This window comes from Hipposideros armiger, unplaced genomic scaffold (genome assembly GCF_001890085.2).
Source record: "Hipposideros armiger isolate ML-2016 unplaced genomic scaffold, ASM189008v1 scaffold_29, whole genome shotgun sequence".
NCBI lineage: Eukaryota > Metazoa > Chordata > Mammalia > Chiroptera > Hipposideridae > Hipposideros > Hipposideros armiger.
Genome location: NW_017731379.1, coordinates 1,055,994 through 1,074,279, shown reverse-complemented (window position 1 = coordinate 1,074,279; position 18,286 = coordinate 1,055,994). Strand labels below are relative to the sequence as shown.

The following is an 18,286-nucleotide window of genomic DNA, read 5'->3' as shown; positions in this document are numbered from 1 at the left end:
CCTCATTTTATTCCATGGGAGTATCTCCTTCTGTGCCAGCGGTTGGGATCTTCCCAGGAGGCCACCTGACCATGCTGGGGGCCTGTATATGGATATTTGAATTGCTTGGACTCTATAAGATAAACTTCATTGAGGTTTATAATCTGTTGTTCCGTGTTTATTTTGTTAGTTTACATACCTTTCTGTGCACCAGTGCAGCTGGAATGGCCTGAGACAGCAAGATCCAGAAGTCTCAAATAACTGCAAGGAGACAGGAACTTCCCTGGGAATGAGACATTTTGCAAGCTGACCCACCTCTAGGAGCAATGGGGCAGAGCACGTAGCCATAGGGGAGCTCAGACACTGCACCCAAATCTTCCATTGTCCCCCACCTCCACACACCCCCTCCCATTTCTCTGGAACCATTTTCTTACTCGATCTATTCTAAAACATGTCCAGTTTCTTAGGAACCTCTTTCTTCTGTATGATCGGGCACTCCAGCTTCCCACCGACTAGTGTGATCTACCCAGGACTGCCACCAGCTGACCCAGTGGCATTGTGCGAATTAGGCAACAGGTGTCCCTTCCCCCAGACAGAGCTCTGTGCCAGGCTTCATGGTGAGCAGAGTGCAACAGCACAGCCTGGATTTCAGCCCCTACTTGCCCTTGGGCTGGATGCCGTCATGCAGGACACAACCTGCTCAACCCTCCATGACATTCCTGCCATTGGGAATGAGTCCTAACAGAGCTTGTGCTGTCTACCATGACCCAGTCAGCCAACCAGACCTTGGGGGTGGTTTGTGTACGACATGGCAATGGCTTCATTCATTTAATGGCTTGCCAAAGCCTACAGTATTGCCTTGCTCAACACCGGTATTTAAAAAAACAAACAAACGAAACACTTGTAACCTCAAGTAACTTTACCTAGCCTCTGAGTTTCCTCGTTTGTAAAATGACGATAATAATAGGACCTATTCATGGGGTTGTTGGGCAGATTAAATGAGATAATCCATACAAGCACAGTGCTGAGCCCAGGAAATAAAAAGTTCTTCCATTTCAAATGCTTTCATCAATCCACCAAGAGCAAGTCAAGATGCATTCAACGAATATGTATTCACAACTATTTTGTGCCAGGCCTTGTGGAAGGTGCAGTGGTTACCAAGGTGACCACCCCAGTCAGGGAGGGAAGGCAGATATGAACATAGGTAAAGGCTCTATGCAGCAGGCTCAGTGCCGTGACAGAAGTGCAGAGATGGGACGAGAAGCAGTAGATGCCAGGAGTTTCATCCTGCTTATGTTACGGTCAGGGAAGCGTGAGTGTGTCACTGGTCCTCTTTCTGCATTTGACATTCACCAGAATCAGGGCCGGCCGAGTGGCTCAGTTGGTTAAGCGCTTGCTCAAGAGTTTGAGCTCTGAGCAACAGCGGTTCGAGTCCAGCCCGAGCTAAGCGAGTCCAGCCCGAGCTAAGCAGCCGCTGAGCTGCCAACAGGTAGCAGGATGGCTCAGCTAAAAAAACAAAAAGACATTCACCAGAATCAAATGTATTGCTTTGGTTATCTATTGTTGCATATCAAACTACCACGAAACTGAAATGGCTTAAAACAATCACTGATTATTAGCTTATCAGGTTTTGTTTCTGCTCATATGTTGTTGGCTGGGTGACTTGACTGAGGTTGGAGGATCCAAGATGGCATCACTCACATGTCTAATGTCTCAACTTCCATGGCTGGAACAGCTGGGCATGGCAGGCATTTATTTCTCTCTCCTTGTGGTCTCCAACAAGGAAGCTGGACCTCTCTACATAGACCCAGACCTAGGCAGCATCCCTCATGCTGCATTCTGTTGGTCAAAAGAAGTCACCAGGTCAGCCCAGATCCAAGGAAAGCAGTAATAGACTCCACTTCTAGGTGGGAGAAGAGGTAGAGAATTGTGGGTATGTGTAACCTACCACATCTATTAGGTCATATTCCATTTTACAGCCAATTGATGACTTAGGAGGTATCTAACCGGTGAGTCTGTGGCTGCTTCAGATATCAGTGCTGTGAAATGCAGTGTGGTATAGCAGTTGTAAAACACAGCCTTCAAATTCTCATTTCAGTACTGACTCGCTGTATGACCCCTCGGCAAGTTATCAAACCTCTCTTCCCACCCTTTCCTCATCTGTAAGATGAGGAGCAGTAAGATCTAAAAGCCAAGGTTATTCTGAGAATTAGAGAAAATGCAAGGACAGGGCTGGCTCATGGTAGATGAGATAGCTGAGGAGTGCTCTAACACTGCTGTTGGCATCAGGTTTTTTGCCTTTCTTCTTAAGAAGTATGACTGGCACATTTGGAGGCATTGTTCTCACCTGTCATGGGATCTAGTATTGCCTGCCCCTCTCTGAGAACCGCAGCAATTATTGCCATGGAGTAGGGGCATAGCTTTGTGAATTTGTTCAACCTTTTGGAAGACAATTTAGTAATCATTAACAAGAGTCATAAAAAACGTTTATATCCTTTGACCCAGATTTCCAGATATAAAAAAACAGATTTCCAGAAAATTGTCCCAATGGAATTGATTCAAAAGAAAGGCAAAATCCATATATATTAAGCATTGCCATTTTCTCTAGAGCTATTAAAAATAGAGAAACAGCTTACGTGTCCAATAGTACTGGAACGGTTAACTAAATTATGATGCAAATAAATACTTGCTGGAATATTATATAATTCCTAAAATGACAGTTATTATCACTCTATGGTGGCATGGAAATTTTTAAAAATAAAATGCTCAGTGACAAATTCAGAATTCAAAGATTTCTCTACGTGGACAAGGATTAGAGCCAGACATGGAAAAAAAAAATTTGTTCATGTTTGGGAAGCGGGTTTGGAATTAATCAATGTAAAAAAAAATATTCTTTGTTATTTTAAATCAAAATCAGGAGAAAAATTTAGGCAAGGTCATATGGAAAAAATGGTTTAATAAAAAAGAAAGGCCTCATAATAAATGCCAGAGAATAAATTGCAGAGCTTTTAAAAATACAAGTGCTTAAGCTTCTCCCTGGAGATTCTAATTCAGAGGATCCCAGATAGGGCCCAGTTATTTATATTTTTTTCAGAGTTACCACCACAAATGGTTTTTGATGTACAGCAGGGTGAGACCCACTGAGACAGACATTCATCATTGTCTTTTCAAATGATCTCATAAACATTCTGTCTGATCAGAAATAGCAATACAAAGAAAATTTACATAATTAGAACTTTTTCTTCCTAATAAAATAATGTTCCTACTGGTGGGCCTCTTCCATTTCCATGTATTTAGTTGTACTCTGATAAATTTGTAGTTTGTGTACATAATCCAGAACACAGAGCAGACAGCTTTTGATGAACCTATGGTTTTGTGAAATCAAAGGAAAAAAACAAGGCATAAGAGCTGATGGCCTGGGGTTTAACAGAAGAATAATAGAAGCAAAAAACAAAACAAAACAAAACAAAAAAAACTCTCATCTCCATATCAGTCAAAAGATATTGACAGAATTTCAAGGACATCTCCCACTGTGACCAGCTGTAGCCCTTGCCTGAGGACAGAAGTGGTGGGAAGTCTCATGAGATTTAATATGCATATTTTTCTTTCTTTTATAATGCTGGCATTAATTGTAGGAAGTTATTGTTAGAGACAAGAGTAGAAACAGAAAAAGCCAAATAGAGCCTTGTTCTACCCAGCTCAGCTTCCACAGAATATAATGAAAGAGACAGTAGATTCTTTGAGAAAATCCTGGAGTGAAGTAGTTTTCATGATGACTATTTCCTAAGATCATCATTTCCCAAAGTATGCTCTTTGTAAAAAGTAGTTCCTCAGAAGGCTAGACAGTACTGCTTCATAAAGAGTTCCATGATGTGGAATCACTATATCATAACCTGAAATTAATATATCTATTAATAATATACTATTATACATCACATACCAACTATACTTAAACAAAAATAAGTAAATAAACCTAAGAAAAGTTTCCATGATGAAATGTTTGAATGCAGGATTTAACCAAGTTAGAGAAGTTTCTTTGCAGGACTTCTCAGGGCCTTTGTGAATCTCCAAGAAAAGAATATAATGAGATGTGAAAATTTTCTCTTGTTGATGTATACCATACAATTTCTAGGAAGAGCTAAATAAGTGTTAGTTGTAAAAACATAAAATTAATACAGGGTATTATGGTCCTAGGTTTACATTACTTAATTTGGATTTTTCACCTAAGGAAAATTAATTCTCATGTGAAAATTAGGAGATAATATATAGACAATTCAAGAACCTTTCCAAGCAAACCCTTAGAACTAATGAAAAAGTTCACTAAAGTTTCTGGACATAAGATCCTTTAAAAAAAAAAACTGCTTTTCCTATACACCAACGGCAAACAATTACAAAATTTAATTTAAAAAATAGCATTTATAATAGGACCAAAAGCTACATTCCATCTAGGAAGAAGCCTAATAAACTATGGTCAAAACTTGTATGGAGAAAACTTAGAGTCTTTATGGAAAGACATAAAAGAATTCCTAAACAAATGGAGAGAGTAGATACCATGTTTGTGGTTGGGGACACTCAATATGGTAAAGATGTAATAGTCGCCACCTTTCAATTTCTTTGCTTCCTACTTAAGACATATTTCTCTTCTCACCCTTTCATTCTCTTGTTTCTTGTAATGTCCAAAAACAAAGAAAGTATCAGCTCTTTCATTGTCACAATGTCTTCTGCCTGTCTTAGCAAGCCTCTAGTGAGTCATGTTTTAGCAGCCCATCTAAAGATGCCTGATAATATTCTGGTACTTGTAAGGTTTCCAGTATAGTGCAAAACGGGCTTAACGCATATCAGTGTAATACCAGATTCTATGAGCAGCCTATGCAATTTACTTGTGTCTTCCAACCACTAGATATATCTTTGGATACCTTAGCTAGAAAGGGTTTTTTCTTATACTCAAAATTGCCCAATTTAATTTATTAAATGGGGTGCAGTAGATGTAAATTAAGGTAGCTCCCTGGCTCATAACAATACTTTCGGTGTACGTTTGTGCTACAGTTCCTCTCATAATAGACTCAAGCCCACATCACAGAGGTGGGCAAGTCATCCAGCCTGGGCCAATTATGATGCCTCATTCTTCTTGCCTGTAATTGGTTCCTGTGGTAGACACATGACCTAGGCTGGGTTGATCAGTCTTTCCCGATGGAGGAAAAAATAAAGCTAACAGGAAAAGAACAGAAGAGATAACAAACTGAGCTTCTGAACCCCTGGCTCCAGCTACTCCTGCGTTTTCGTGGGTTGAAGATGTGAGCCAATAAAGATCCCTTTTTTTCCTTAATTTAGTTTCATGTCGCTTTCTGTCTCTTGTAACCAAAGAGTCTTCACAATAAGTGAGCAGGTGGAAGCTTCCATGCTTCGATTTCCCAAGAGTCTTCACAGGCTGCTAGTAATATATACAGTCTGCCGTTATTCGGGAAAGCAGAAAAGCTACAAGTTATGGGATAAGGAATTTATTACCGGAAGGAGACCTTACACAAAGGTGGGAGGAGCTGGGGAAGCTAAGGACCAGGAGGAAAGTTGGGAATCAGAGAAGAGGTCACCATTTGGTCAATACGAGAAGCTCAGCACATCCGTCTCCGAAATGGAATGGCAAAGGCAAGGCTCGTGGAAGGCCAGTGGGAAGCTGTGCCTCTGGGTAACTACTGTCTTTGTGGTTTACTGTCAAGCATCAGGCAGTAAGTCAGGGGGCACTGGCAGTCAACAGGGTCAGCAGTTGGTAAGGAGTGGGTCAGAGGAGGACGAGGACAGGCTGGAAACCGGACACCTCTGTCTGTAACTCCTTCTGACCACTGCAACCTTCAGAGGGTATTTCACCTCCATTTTACAAATCTCATGCACATTCCCCTTTCAGCCAGCTCCCACCTGGAGCCATATAGGAAAGAGGATTCTGGGAAATGTAGATTCCCAACTTATTCAAATGGACACAGTGCAAATTGCCCTAACCTTTCTCCAGGCAGCCACACATGGAGAACTTCCGGTAGAGGTTCTCCAGAAAAGAAGGGGGACTTGACTTCACCAGGGGTTCCGCAACAGTCTGACCCTGGCCCTCCAGTTACTCTTCTCACTGGGCAGTTTTTCTCACACCCTCCTAGGTCCCTAGCTGTGCAGCCCTCTTCTCTGTACCTGAGAGCCCTTAACCCTCCTCCCAAATCCATAGGCTCAGCCCTGTCACAATTTTTAGAACCAATTCTAACTTGAGAAAAGGAAGATTGGGGATGTTTAGTCTGTGGCTCAGGGCCACAGCACACAGTTAAGTTTGCTCTGAAATCAGCTTTGACTTCTCGCCCCTTCTGTCCTAAGTTCTGCTGACTGGCTTCTGCCTTGCTCCTGGAGCCGAAAATGCCCTTTTTGGTTATCTGCTGGGCGTTCCCTCCGAGCCTCCCCGAAGTCAGTCCCTGTTTTGCTTTGGCCCCACTCAAGCCCCACCCAGGTTCTTCCTGTGAACTCCAGGCAGATGGAACGGCTGCGACCTGCAAACATGCTTTCCTGATACCAGCTCCTACAAGTCTGATTTCTAATTGCAGCAAACCCATGACAGGCTTGAGCAATTCCCTTCCAAGCCATTTTGAACCCTTCTGTTGTTTGTACAGGTGACTATTCTCCAGAATCAAAGGATCACCTGCTTGATGTGCATAGCCTCGCGTCACATATTCACTTCCTTTTCAACTTTTACAAAAATTTAACTCTACCTTGATGACCAGTTTTTGTGCCATACCCAAACAGCTTTTGGGGGTTTTTTGTTTTGTTTTGTTTTTTTATATAGAGTTGAAGTGGACCTTTTTATCACTTTCAGCCCAGCACAGCTGACTTTGACATTCAGTTATATTACATTTTCTGACTGAATATCTCTTTAGCTTAATACCAGCCTCAGCAGCAAACTTTTTTTTTCCCAAAGAAAAACCATTATGGTTATTGTTATTTTTTAAATTACCTGTGAAAAAGGCTCTGCATATCCAACCATGAGCAAAGAACCATAGAATCACAGTAAGATGGAATATCGGTCATTTGTTCAACCAGTTCCCCCACACTCAGGTGTCTAAGATATTTGTCCTGGCAGCATGACAGGTGACTTCATGTCATGTATCTTTGGGATCACTCAGAAGAATTTTAAGTGGTGATTGGCATCCAACAATGCCAAGGGTGATCATTTATTACCTGTTCTGTTGCTACCCTCTGTCCACCTCTTGTCATATCAGACAACCTTCATGTCTCCTATTTTACTAAACAATTGCTTATCTTCAGTTACCCTGCTCCCCAGATTCTGTGTTCTGTCTGCCCAACTGGACAGCTTCCCAGCACCGACACCTGGGAGCTAAAGTCTTAAGGCATACATACCCTGGGTAGGTGTGTCAAGTGCCAGGTCCCCACCCCTTCCAGGACACCTTGTGTCTTCAATGCTCCGGGTCTAGTTGACTAGGATGACCACCCTTACCAATAACCAATCGAGCACCAGATATACTGACTCATGGAAATAGTTTAAAATACTTCTACTTGCTCCAGGGACACATTCCAGGAGAAAATAAAAGCACCTGTGAGATATCTTGGATTATTAAATCATCTTGTATGAGCCATTCTAAACTCTAACGAGTTGTGCAAGATTATCATTTGACCACTTCATAGCCATCAAATTAGACTATAGTTCAAATATATGATCCAATGGCACTTTTATGCAGTCTACAGCTCAGCTCACTGGACTCCTTGTATCATCGTGCGGTAGAGTACATCTAAGTCCATTTCATGGAGGTTGAAGCAGGGTACTTTTATTGCTCTAGGGGATTATAGATTTTTATAATCTTTTCTCTTAAGAAGTATCTTGACCGCATCTCTGACTTATTTAGTACTGAGTCCTTAGTCAGGAGTCCACTGTCCCATTTTAATGGTATTCCTTTGAGAAAATGAAATATATATTTATGTCTCATTCAAGGAACATTTTAATGTTTAAATGATCCATGCTACCTCTGAGCATGTCATGAGAATTCTGCCTTTGATTTGTGCACTGAGTGGGGTGTGTGTATGTAGCCCACAGGGAGGGAGGGGTGGCGTGGAACGGAGGAGAGGCTCTGGAGGAGAGGCTCTGTTTTGGGACTGATAACCGTGACGTTTCTTTTTTACAAATGGGTTTCTTTTTTTCTTTTTTCTTTTTTTTTTAAGATTTTTATTGGGAGATTGGGGGGATGGGAACAGTGTTGGGGAATTGGGGGAAGAGGAACAGACAAGTTGCTGTCCTTTTGTTCTTCAGTCTAGCTGTGGAGGACGTTGCTTCACTGGCCCAAGTTGGCACCATCATTGCGCTCTTCCTGGGTGAGGCAGATCAGTCGCTGGCTTCTGGACGGCCACTCACTGCGGCTGCTGGCTACACACGGTAGCCCATGGCAACCCACTGCAGCAGGGGCTGCAGCCTATGCTGTCGCCGGCGACTCACTACAGCCCAGCTCCAGGTTGAGCTGTTGTTCAGCATCTTAGCTGTGGAGGGCAGTGTCACTGGCCCTCATATGTGGGATCTGAACCGGGGCCCTCTGGCGTCCCAAGCCAGTTCTTAACCATCGCGCCACTCGGCCGGCCCCCGTGACGTTTCTTAAATGGCAAAACATAAAGGGAGCCTACTGGTTGACATGACCTTGAGCCAGGTTTCTCCCCAAACACTCGACACCTTTAGCTTCCCCTAGTTTTCTTCCTATGGAATTTGAGCTCATTCTTGCACTAGTCTAGACAAAATGGAGGCATTTCTTCTTCTTTTTCTTTTTTAAATTTTATTGGGGAACAGTGTGTTTTTCCAGGACCCATCAGCTCCAAGTCAAGAAGTTGTTTGAATCTAGTTGTGGAGGGCACAACTCAGTGGCCCAAGTGGGGATTGAATCGGCGACCTTGGTATTATGAGCACCGTGCTCTAACCACCTGGGCTAACCAGCCACCCTTGGAGGCATTTCTTCTTTCTCTGACCCTACTTAGGCTACAGGCCCTGGCATCTTGTCCCCAAAGCCTCGCCTCTTTCAGCACCCATGGCAGACCAAATAATGCTCCCCTCCCCAAAGATGTCTACATCTTAATCCCCAGAACATATGAATACGCTATCCTACATGGTACAGGGGGCTTGGCAGGTGTGATTAAGTTAAGGATCTTGAGATGGGGAGATTATGGAGACCCTGAAGTATCTGTATGGGCCCAACATAATCATAGGGGTTCTTATTTTTTTACTTTTTTTTTTTAGCTGAGCCATCCTGCTACCTGTTGGCAGCTCAGCGGCTGCTCAGCTCAGGCTGGACTCGAACCGCTGTTGCTCAGAGCTCAGACTCCTGAGCGAGCTCTTAACCAACTGAGCCACTCGGCCGGCCCTCTCATAGGGGTTCTTATGAGAGGGATACAGGAGGGTTAGAGTCCGAGGAGACCTGACTGTGGAAGCAGAGGTTGGTATGATATGGGGCAATGAACAAAGGGAGGTGGATAGCCTCTAGAATCCGGAAAAAGGCAAGGTAACAGTTTCCCCAGAAAGAAGGCAGCCTGACCACTATCTTAGCCCAGGAAGACCCATTTTGGACTTCTGACCTTCAGAACTATAAGAGAAGAAATTTGTGTTGTCTTATGCCACTAAATATGGGGTGACTTGTTATAGCAGCAATAAGAAACTAACACAGTGCCCCCACAAACATGGACTACGTGTAGAAGGTAGAGACGGAGGGTATGCTGCCCAACATGGTAGCTATTAGCACATGTCGCTATTGAACAATTGAAACGTGGCTCGTCTGAATTGCGATGAGCGGCAAGTATAAAACACATACCAGATTTTAAGGGCTTCATTAATATTTTGGAAACATTGGGTTAAATCAAATATACCATTTGAATTACTTTAACCTGTTTGTTTTCACGTGTTTAAATGCAGCCGCTAGAAAATTTAAAATTACATATATGACTTGCATTATATTTCTATTGATCAGCGCTACTCTAGAGATTTGGATGGATCTCACTACTATGGATTCTGACATGACTGTGAAACCTGACTGGGTTGGCCCAGTTTCCAGCTCAAATGCCTCTGGTTTCTGTTGAGTACTCCAGGATGACGCTGGAAGGGGACTTGAACCTGCCTGGCTTCGGCCCCGGTATCCCACCTTAAGTTTTTCAAACTTAAGTTCTGTGGGTTGGGGGCCATCTTTAAGATAAAGAACACAAAATTAGGCATGGATCTTGGAACAATCTGTGTGAATGAGGGACCTTGAAGCTGAAGCTTCGTTAGCCTCATTAGCCTAATAGGAAATCTGCTTCTGCCCTCCCAAATCTCACCTGGGGTGGCTCCTTTCTCCCAGTCTCGAGCATGCCGGAAATCCCACTCTTCATAGATCTCTCACTAGTTCCTAAGACAACATCCAAAGTGAGCACCACAGCCCTTAACCCAGGCAACAAGGGCCGCGGCTTTGAACTTTGGAGGACCCCATATATCATAAACACAACAGATAGGAATAGTAAGGAATGTAAGGGTGCCCATCAATTGGGATTTAGCACTCAGTGCTGGCAATTCATAAACCCTAAGCATTAGTTCTCATGACTTACACTGATCAGGTCCCAAAAAATGTTCCATTACATCTCTAGCCCTATGTCCTTGAAACGAAGGGATTGAGTCCAAACGCCTTGAAGATTTGTCAGTTGTGCTACTGCTAACATAGAGCTAGACACTGCTTCAGAGTGCAAGGAGGAGGAAGCATTTAAGAAAAAGACAAACCAATTAACTTGTCAAATCCTTCCTCTAGGCATGAATGCAATAGGTTCTTGCATAACAAGGTATCATTTTCCAGCGGTATATTGTTCTTGTGTTTGCAGCAGTTGCAAGTGACAGCCAAAAACTATTTTGCAACATTAATTCACATATATACAGTTTTTAAACTTGTATCTATGCAGAGCTAGATGCAACATTCACAAAACATATGAACTGGCAACTGGATGGAAAAATGCAATGGCAACTAGATGCATATTGAATGCTAGAGTTACGAAGAATTTTAATAAACATTTTAATAAGATGTGGATTTTCCAAAAATTTAGATACAAAGTTCAGCTTCATTTAAATAATCTTGAAAATGTCTACAAGTCAAGATCATCACAGAGATAGAAAATACAAAAGTGGAGCTCAGAGATGAAAAAGTCTGAAGAAAAAGGAAATAGGAAGCAGTCTGCTTAAATTTCTAAAAGCTGGAAATGATGAAAGTGAGCAAAAAAAAAAAAGAAAACATCATGTATATTCAGTATGTAGGAATTAGCCATACAGAAATAATTCTTGAGGGTCTGAATATTGTCTAAAGGGCTAGTACCTCTCCAAATTTTGAACTCCTTTAAATTCTGTTCATATTCCCCTACTCATTTCTAAATCTGGTTGGACAGGATTAACTCTAGTGAAGTACTAGTGCAGTTATCTAAAGGTAAAATGTATCCTTTTTTCTTTTTTTTAATACAAATATTTTAGTGTAATCATTTTATTTACAGAATTGCAAAAGTATATCAGTAACATTTAGTGCAAATGCAACTAATGATAATTAGATTTAGATACTGCTTTGTAAACTTTCCATACCTTTGTAAAATAAAGCTATCCAATTTAGTTAAAAAAAAAAAAAGAAGAAAAGAAAGTGAGCAGGTTTCTCCTGTGCATGTCCCACATAAAATTTGAAGACGGGACTTTCAAATTCCTTATTTAATAAAGATTTCATTACCAATCAAGTGAAAATGAACAAATAAAAATCTCCCAACCCACAATTTGAAAACCTCAGATAAAATTCCTGCCAGTTTGTATTCTTCACTAAATGAAGACTTAATTATGGATGAAAACAATGACAACAACAACAACAACAAAGAATTATTCATAACAAAGTCATAACTCAGAAAGCCAAATGCAAGCCAAGTTCAGTTTGGCCTGTCAATTAGCATATGAAGAAAACTGCATTTATAAAAGCTGCATCTTAAAGTGAAAACCAAAATCCTCTAAGCTTTACTATGCTTATTGGATAATGATCCTAAAAAATGGCTGTCACATCCTTCTGATGGTGTAAATAGGTCCCTAGAAAATGCAATCCAATTCAAATTAATGATTACAATTTTTCCACGGCATGAACATGGCAGAAAATTTAGTATTTAATTTTACAGCAAAATTATCTTAGATGGAGAAGGAAACTGATGTAATGACTGTTATATGTTTTTATATCCTAAATCCGAAGACAAATATTTTGTTACTGCTGTGACAGTTTTACAACCAATCCTGAGGATCAGTTTTGGCCCATTAAGGTGTTTGTGTCTGGAAACGCTTAGGTTCTTGACTAAAGTGAAACATCCCTCGTGCACCAAAAATACATAATGCAACTACTAGAATTCGTTTTTAAATTACCAAATAAACAGCAAAACAAAAATAACATTTGACAGAGACAAATGATGTTCTCAAATCATGTGTGGTGTTCTTATAAAATTATATTCATGTTCGATTTTTGAATCAAGCATGATGATGCTGTTTGTTCTAAGCTACTGGTTTCCCCTGTGATGCTGGCCTCTCCAGCCCACTAGTGGAAGTTACAGTCAAGGATCCCATATCCCAGCCTTCTCCGTGCTCTCTATGTCTCAGCACTTACATACAGTTTGGTTGACTCGTCTTGCCTCTCTCTGCAGGGGACCGTTACTGGGCCACAGCCGCTTGGGAGCACCCTCGCGTTAATGGAGACCTGTTCTTCCTCCTGACAGGTGGCTCAGTTCCCAGCCAGTGGAGTGCAGTCAGAGCCTTTCACTTTCACATCGAGCCAGGGCTGGGAACTGGGTGTGTCCCCCCAGGCTCTTGGCGGGAAGCTGGCTCCCAACGGTTAAGAAGCAATAAAACCGAGGCCACCCCTGCAGGGGAGAAGGTTTTTAACAGCACAGTATCCCAACCTCCACAGAGGCCATGCCCATCAGATCAGCAGCGGTTGTGACTGCAGTTGAATTAATATTTCAAAGTTCTCCCTCACTCTCATCAAATTTCCAGAGGGACTCCCCACACACCCCACCCATTGTGAATACGAGTTACCCCCCCCCCCTTGGAACCAGAAAACAAAGGCAGCAAGTCCAGGAAAGCTGCATGCAACAATGCTGCTGGACAAAAACAGAGAAAGAGCGGAGGGCACATTTGCTGAGTAATAGGATCCTGTCTTTTTTTTTTTTTTTTGAAGATTTCAATTTCTCTCGTTAATGTGCAGTGAGAACTTGGAGTCACTTACAGGAAATCTGAATGTACAATCCTTCTAGATGGTAATCCTTTTTCTTCCAGTCATTTGCAGTTATCTCAACCAGATCTCATTTCAGTAATTTTTTTTTTTAGCAACTCCATTTTACTGAGAAATTCCAAAGCATTTAATTTGGATTTTTCTTTTCTTCCTATTTTTCTTCTTTTTCTTGTATCTTTTTAAAAGTTAGCAGACTTTTTTTTTTAGAGGAGTTTTAGGTTTACAGAAAAATTGAGCAGAAAGTACAGAGAATTCCCATATGCCTCCTCGCCCCACTATACACACTTTGCCGATATTAACATCTTACATTAGTGTGATAGTTGTTACAATTAATGAGTCAGTATTGACCCTATATTATTAACTGAGGTCCACTGTTTACATTAAGCCTCATTCTTTGTGTCACACAGTTCCACGGGTTTCGACAGGTGCAGAGTCATGTTCAGCATCGGATAGAAGAGTTTTACTGCCCTAAAAATCCCCTGTACTTCATTTATTCAGTTCTCTCCTTGCTCCTCCTTAAATCTCTGACAATGGCTGATTTTTTTACCTTTTTTTTGATAGTATGTATTCCCTCCTTATATTATTCTGAAGCAAATGGCAGGTATTTTATTTATAAATACTTTGGTATACATCTCTGAGAAGATTGCTTTTAAAAAATAACCACAATGCTATTCTCATACAACATCACTTATAATTCCTTAATATTATCAAATATCTGGTACAGAGCAGGTGCACAGCCAGCACACTAGGTGGACATCCCTAAGGGCCATGAAATGGGAAAGCAATGAAGACAGTGAGCCGATCAACCAAGGCTATTCATTGCCTGTACCCAGTTGTCCCACCCTCTGCTAGATGCGGAGTACCCTCCCCTCTGGTGACCAAATTTAGGAAATAAAAATAGAGGATGTTCAGTTGAATAGCTGGTTTGAATTTCAGATAAAATTCAAATTGAACAAGCCTCCAGTACTTTATTTGGCAACCCCACCTTCCCCCACCACCCACTGATAGAGGAAGGATGGACGCTCTGGGTCCTAAAACATACCTCAGCTCCATAGGACCCTGCCTCAGGTAACCAACCACCCTCCCCCAACCCACCCCCAAGTCTAGATACAGAACTGTCACCAACCAGGAGCATCTAGAGGGCTGATAACTCAGAAAGTAAAGCTCCATCTGACCAACATGAGGCAGGGTAGAGTGAGCTCAAAATCCCCAAAGAGACAGGACATTTCCCATTCCCCACCCCACCCATCCACCCCCATTCCTCTCCGTGGACAGACCGATTTCCGAATCCCTCTCATGTATCTCCAGCTTGCCTGACTTTGCAGAGCCCAACCAACCTCAAAGTCCCCTCTGCTTTTTTGACAGGTTCTGAAAGTGAATAGGTTGAAGCCTAATGAATTTGAGGAACCCCTGAGTGAGCTTTCCCTGGCACTTCTGTACAAAGTTGCTCTTTGCAGTGTAAAGATTTAAGTGGCAGTTGTTACAATGTGAATTGGGTTTCATTCTTCAGCAGCCCTTCCAGGAATAGAAAAAACCGCCAACTTGTTCCGACCCGTTGTTTCAGGCAACATGATGTCACCAAGCACTGTCTTCCTCAGGATTTATTTTGGGTGTAACACACATTAAGAACATATTGGTGAGCCAGGCTGCGAATGCAACTGTGGGGGAGATTTGCCGAAGACAAAAAGACCTATGCTCCTCACGGTTCTGAAAAAGAGCTCCTTACCTGCCATCACAGATGCCTGCACCTGGCAAATAGTGACACAATTGTTTTCATTGTAATTTTATTTACTGTGACATATGTCATACATACAGAAGAGTAAATAAGACATATATGTACAGTTGAATGCATCATTATAAATTGGACACCCATATAACCACCAACCATGTCTAGAAGAGCACTCAGCCCCCCCCCCAGAAGCCCCTGTGAACCCTGGGTCTCACCCCCACCCCCGCCGTTATGTTCCCCTTCGCCTCCAGAGATGGCCAGCATCCTAACCTCTGGAATCATTTCCTTGCTTTTCTCTTTAGCATTACTGCTATTTGTATGTTGCTAAACAAGCCCGCGTTTGAACTTCATGTAAATGGAATTAAATTGTATATCTCCTCAGTGGCTGTTCCTTCCTCACAGTTGTTCTTAGACTAGCAATGTTTTCATTGTGGATTCAGGAGTGTGCTGTCTTCACAAAAAACACTGGCCTTGAAGTCCCACGGACCAGCTTTGGCCTCCTAGCCCGGCCACTTCCTTAGTAAGTATGTAACTTGTCTTTTTCTCCTTTGTAAAATTCAAACACATTATACCCCTGGACATGAGCACCTCAAGAGGAGGAAGTTGTCATTCTGTTCTCAGCAGCTCAGAGGGCTTGAGACCTGATGAACCTTGAGTGAATAAAGGGGTTGTGGTGAGATGCCGTATGTAAGGACCTAATACAATACCTGATTCACAACAAGTGTAGCTAAAATTATTCTTGTCATGGTAGGCAGCCTCTACAGTGGCTGCCAATGATCCCCACCTCTTGTACTTGTATGTAGCCTCAGAATGGACTAGATTTGCTTTTAGCTAATAGAAGGAGGCAGAGGGATGGGATGTCACTTCCAAGGTTAGATTATAAAAGGCCATGACTTCCACCTTGGCTCCTCTTTCTGTCTCTTATGTTGCTTACCCTGGGGGACATCAGCTGCCATATCACGAGGCGGTCCTGTGGAAAGGCCCATGTGATGAGAGACCAAGGCCTGCCAACCACCATGTAAATGAGCTTGGAAGTGTATCCCCGCTTCAGCCGAGCTTTCAGATGAGACTGCAGCGCCAGCTACAGCTTGACTACAACCTGACAAAAGACCTTCAGTCAAAGGCTCCCAGCTAAGCCATGCCTACATTCTTGACCCACAGAAGCTGTGAGATAACAAGTGTTTGTTGTCTTAAGCTACTACATTTTGGGACAATTTGTTACACAGCAGTGGATAACTGAAGCACTGCCTCTTCGATAAAAGGAGTGCGGGCAATTTTTAGAGCATGTGGCACGGTAAGGAGATGCACTGTTCAGATCCCCATTTAAAGATGGACTCCTGCCCAGATACAAGGGATACAGTTAACTAACAGCCTTTGGGGATCAGCCCAGCTTGCAAACTGAGATCTTGCTTTTCTTGGAGTGCCTTCCCCAGACAATGGGTGAGCTGAGGTAGCGTTACAAGGACCTAGCCATCTCTGCCCAATGCAGGACCCCACTCATGGGCAGCCTTTACTTCAGGACTCCATGTTGGGCTGGCAGGGACTTTGACAGTTCTGTCCTGGGATCTTGTCTGTCCATGAGTGTCACTCCCTAATAAACCTTTCCATTCTTAACTCCATCTTAACCTACACTCCCCAGATAACCCATTCTGTAACCAAGGACATCTGCTTCATAGAAGCCCATGCTTCCTAGTCAGCTCAGACATATACAGTCTCTACCCCTTGCTAGCTCTGTGACCCTGAGCAAGTTACTTAACCCTTCTGAGCCTTTTTTCCCCTTACATGTAAAATAGATAATAAAAAAATGTAGTACTCAAATGGGATATTTAAAGAGTATATAACAGAATGCAAAGTACATAGTAAGTCCTAGGGGGAGGGTAACTATTGTCTTTCCACAGACTACATACCAACTAGCCACTTTACATTTTCATAAAGTTCTATTGGAAATTAGTTCAATACATTGTCTATTGTAGCTATAGTAGACCATTGACATTCACGAGCACTATACCCATTATATTTATGAAACCCTAAATGCTACCAAAGCACATACTGTCATCCAAAAAATAAAGTAAAATACAACTCGAAATTCTACATGACTCTTTTAGATCCTTAACAGCTCTATAAATAAAGAACAAAACCTTTTTAAGGCTGTCAAATTATGCCAAAGCAACTTGGTGAGTTGCTTTTCTTGTTTGCTTTGGACTTGATCACATCAGAGGGCTCAACCACCTCTGAATGCCACCCTTTTAATAGACCCAGACAACTGAAATTTCACATGTCCAAACCTGTTCCTCCCACAGTCTATCTCACTCTGATAAATAATTCCGAGCCAGAAAATGGAAAGCCGTCCACGGCACCTCCTTCTCTCTCATTCCCCACCTCCAATCCAACATTTTTTTTTTTCTATTTGTTCTCTCTTCAAAAAGTGCCCTAGGGCCGGCCGAATGGCGCAATGCTTAAGAACTGGCTTGGGACGCCAGAGGGCCCCAGTTCGGATCCCACATGTGAGGGCCAGTGACACTGCCCTCCACAGCTAAGATGCTGGCGACGGCATAGGCTGCAGTCCCTGTGGCAGTGGGTTGCCATGGGCTACCGTATGTAGCCAGCAGCCAGCGTGAGCAGCCAGCAGCCGCCGTGAGTGGCCATCCAGAAGCTGGTGACTCATCTGCCTCACCCGGGAAGAGTGCAATGATGGTGCCAACTTGGGCCAGTGAAGCAACGTCCTCCACAGCTAGACTGAAGAACAAAAGGATAGCAACTTGTCTGTTCCCCTTCGCTCACTTCCCCAATAAAAATCTTAAAAAAAAAAAAAAAGTTCCCTAAATCCACCCACGGCTTTCCATCTCCACGGGCACCCAGCCTCTTCTCTTTCAAGAGCCTCCTAACTGGCTTCCACTTGCATTTAGAATAGAGACCAAATTCTTTATCAAGGCTTAGAGGCTCTATATGAGCTGGCCCCGGCTCCTTCTACAATCTTACTTCCACTCCCCAATACTCCCTGCCCTGTGTCAAGCTCCCGCTTGTCTTAGGACCACCCCTCAGGTACTTCCTGTGGGTAGAACTCTCCTTGCCCACTCTTGGCAAGGCCGGCTGGGTTCCCAGACAGGCTCCTTTTCCTCCTTCAGGGCTGAGCATAAACATCACTGGTTAACTGCCTTCTAAATTGTGTGTCACCACTCACAGCCTCCTCCCATTACTCTCAACCATGGCACCCAGGTCATTTCTTTTGGTGCACGCATCCCAGTTTGTCATGACATAGTTATTTGTTTAGTGGAAGTTTCCCTTGGCTTGTTGCTGTTTGAGTGCAGGG

General features: G+C 42.7%; 1 protein-coding gene across 1 annotated transcript in view; it reads right to left on the bottom strand.

The window, feature by feature from the left end:
* Positions 1-12,764, bottom strand: part of AKAP1 (A-kinase anchoring protein 1) — a 51,140-nt gene extending 38,376 nt beyond the window's left edge. Inside the window, exons 1-3 of the mRNA XM_019636720.1 lie at positions 12,624-12,764; positions 179-262; positions 2-82 (exon numbers count right to left, since the gene is read on the bottom strand). The gene's annotated coding sequence lies outside the window, so the exon portion shown is untranslated. The remainder of the gene's footprint in view (position 1; positions 83-178; positions 263-12,623) is intronic.
* Positions 12,765-18,286: the final 5,522 nt, after the last annotated feature.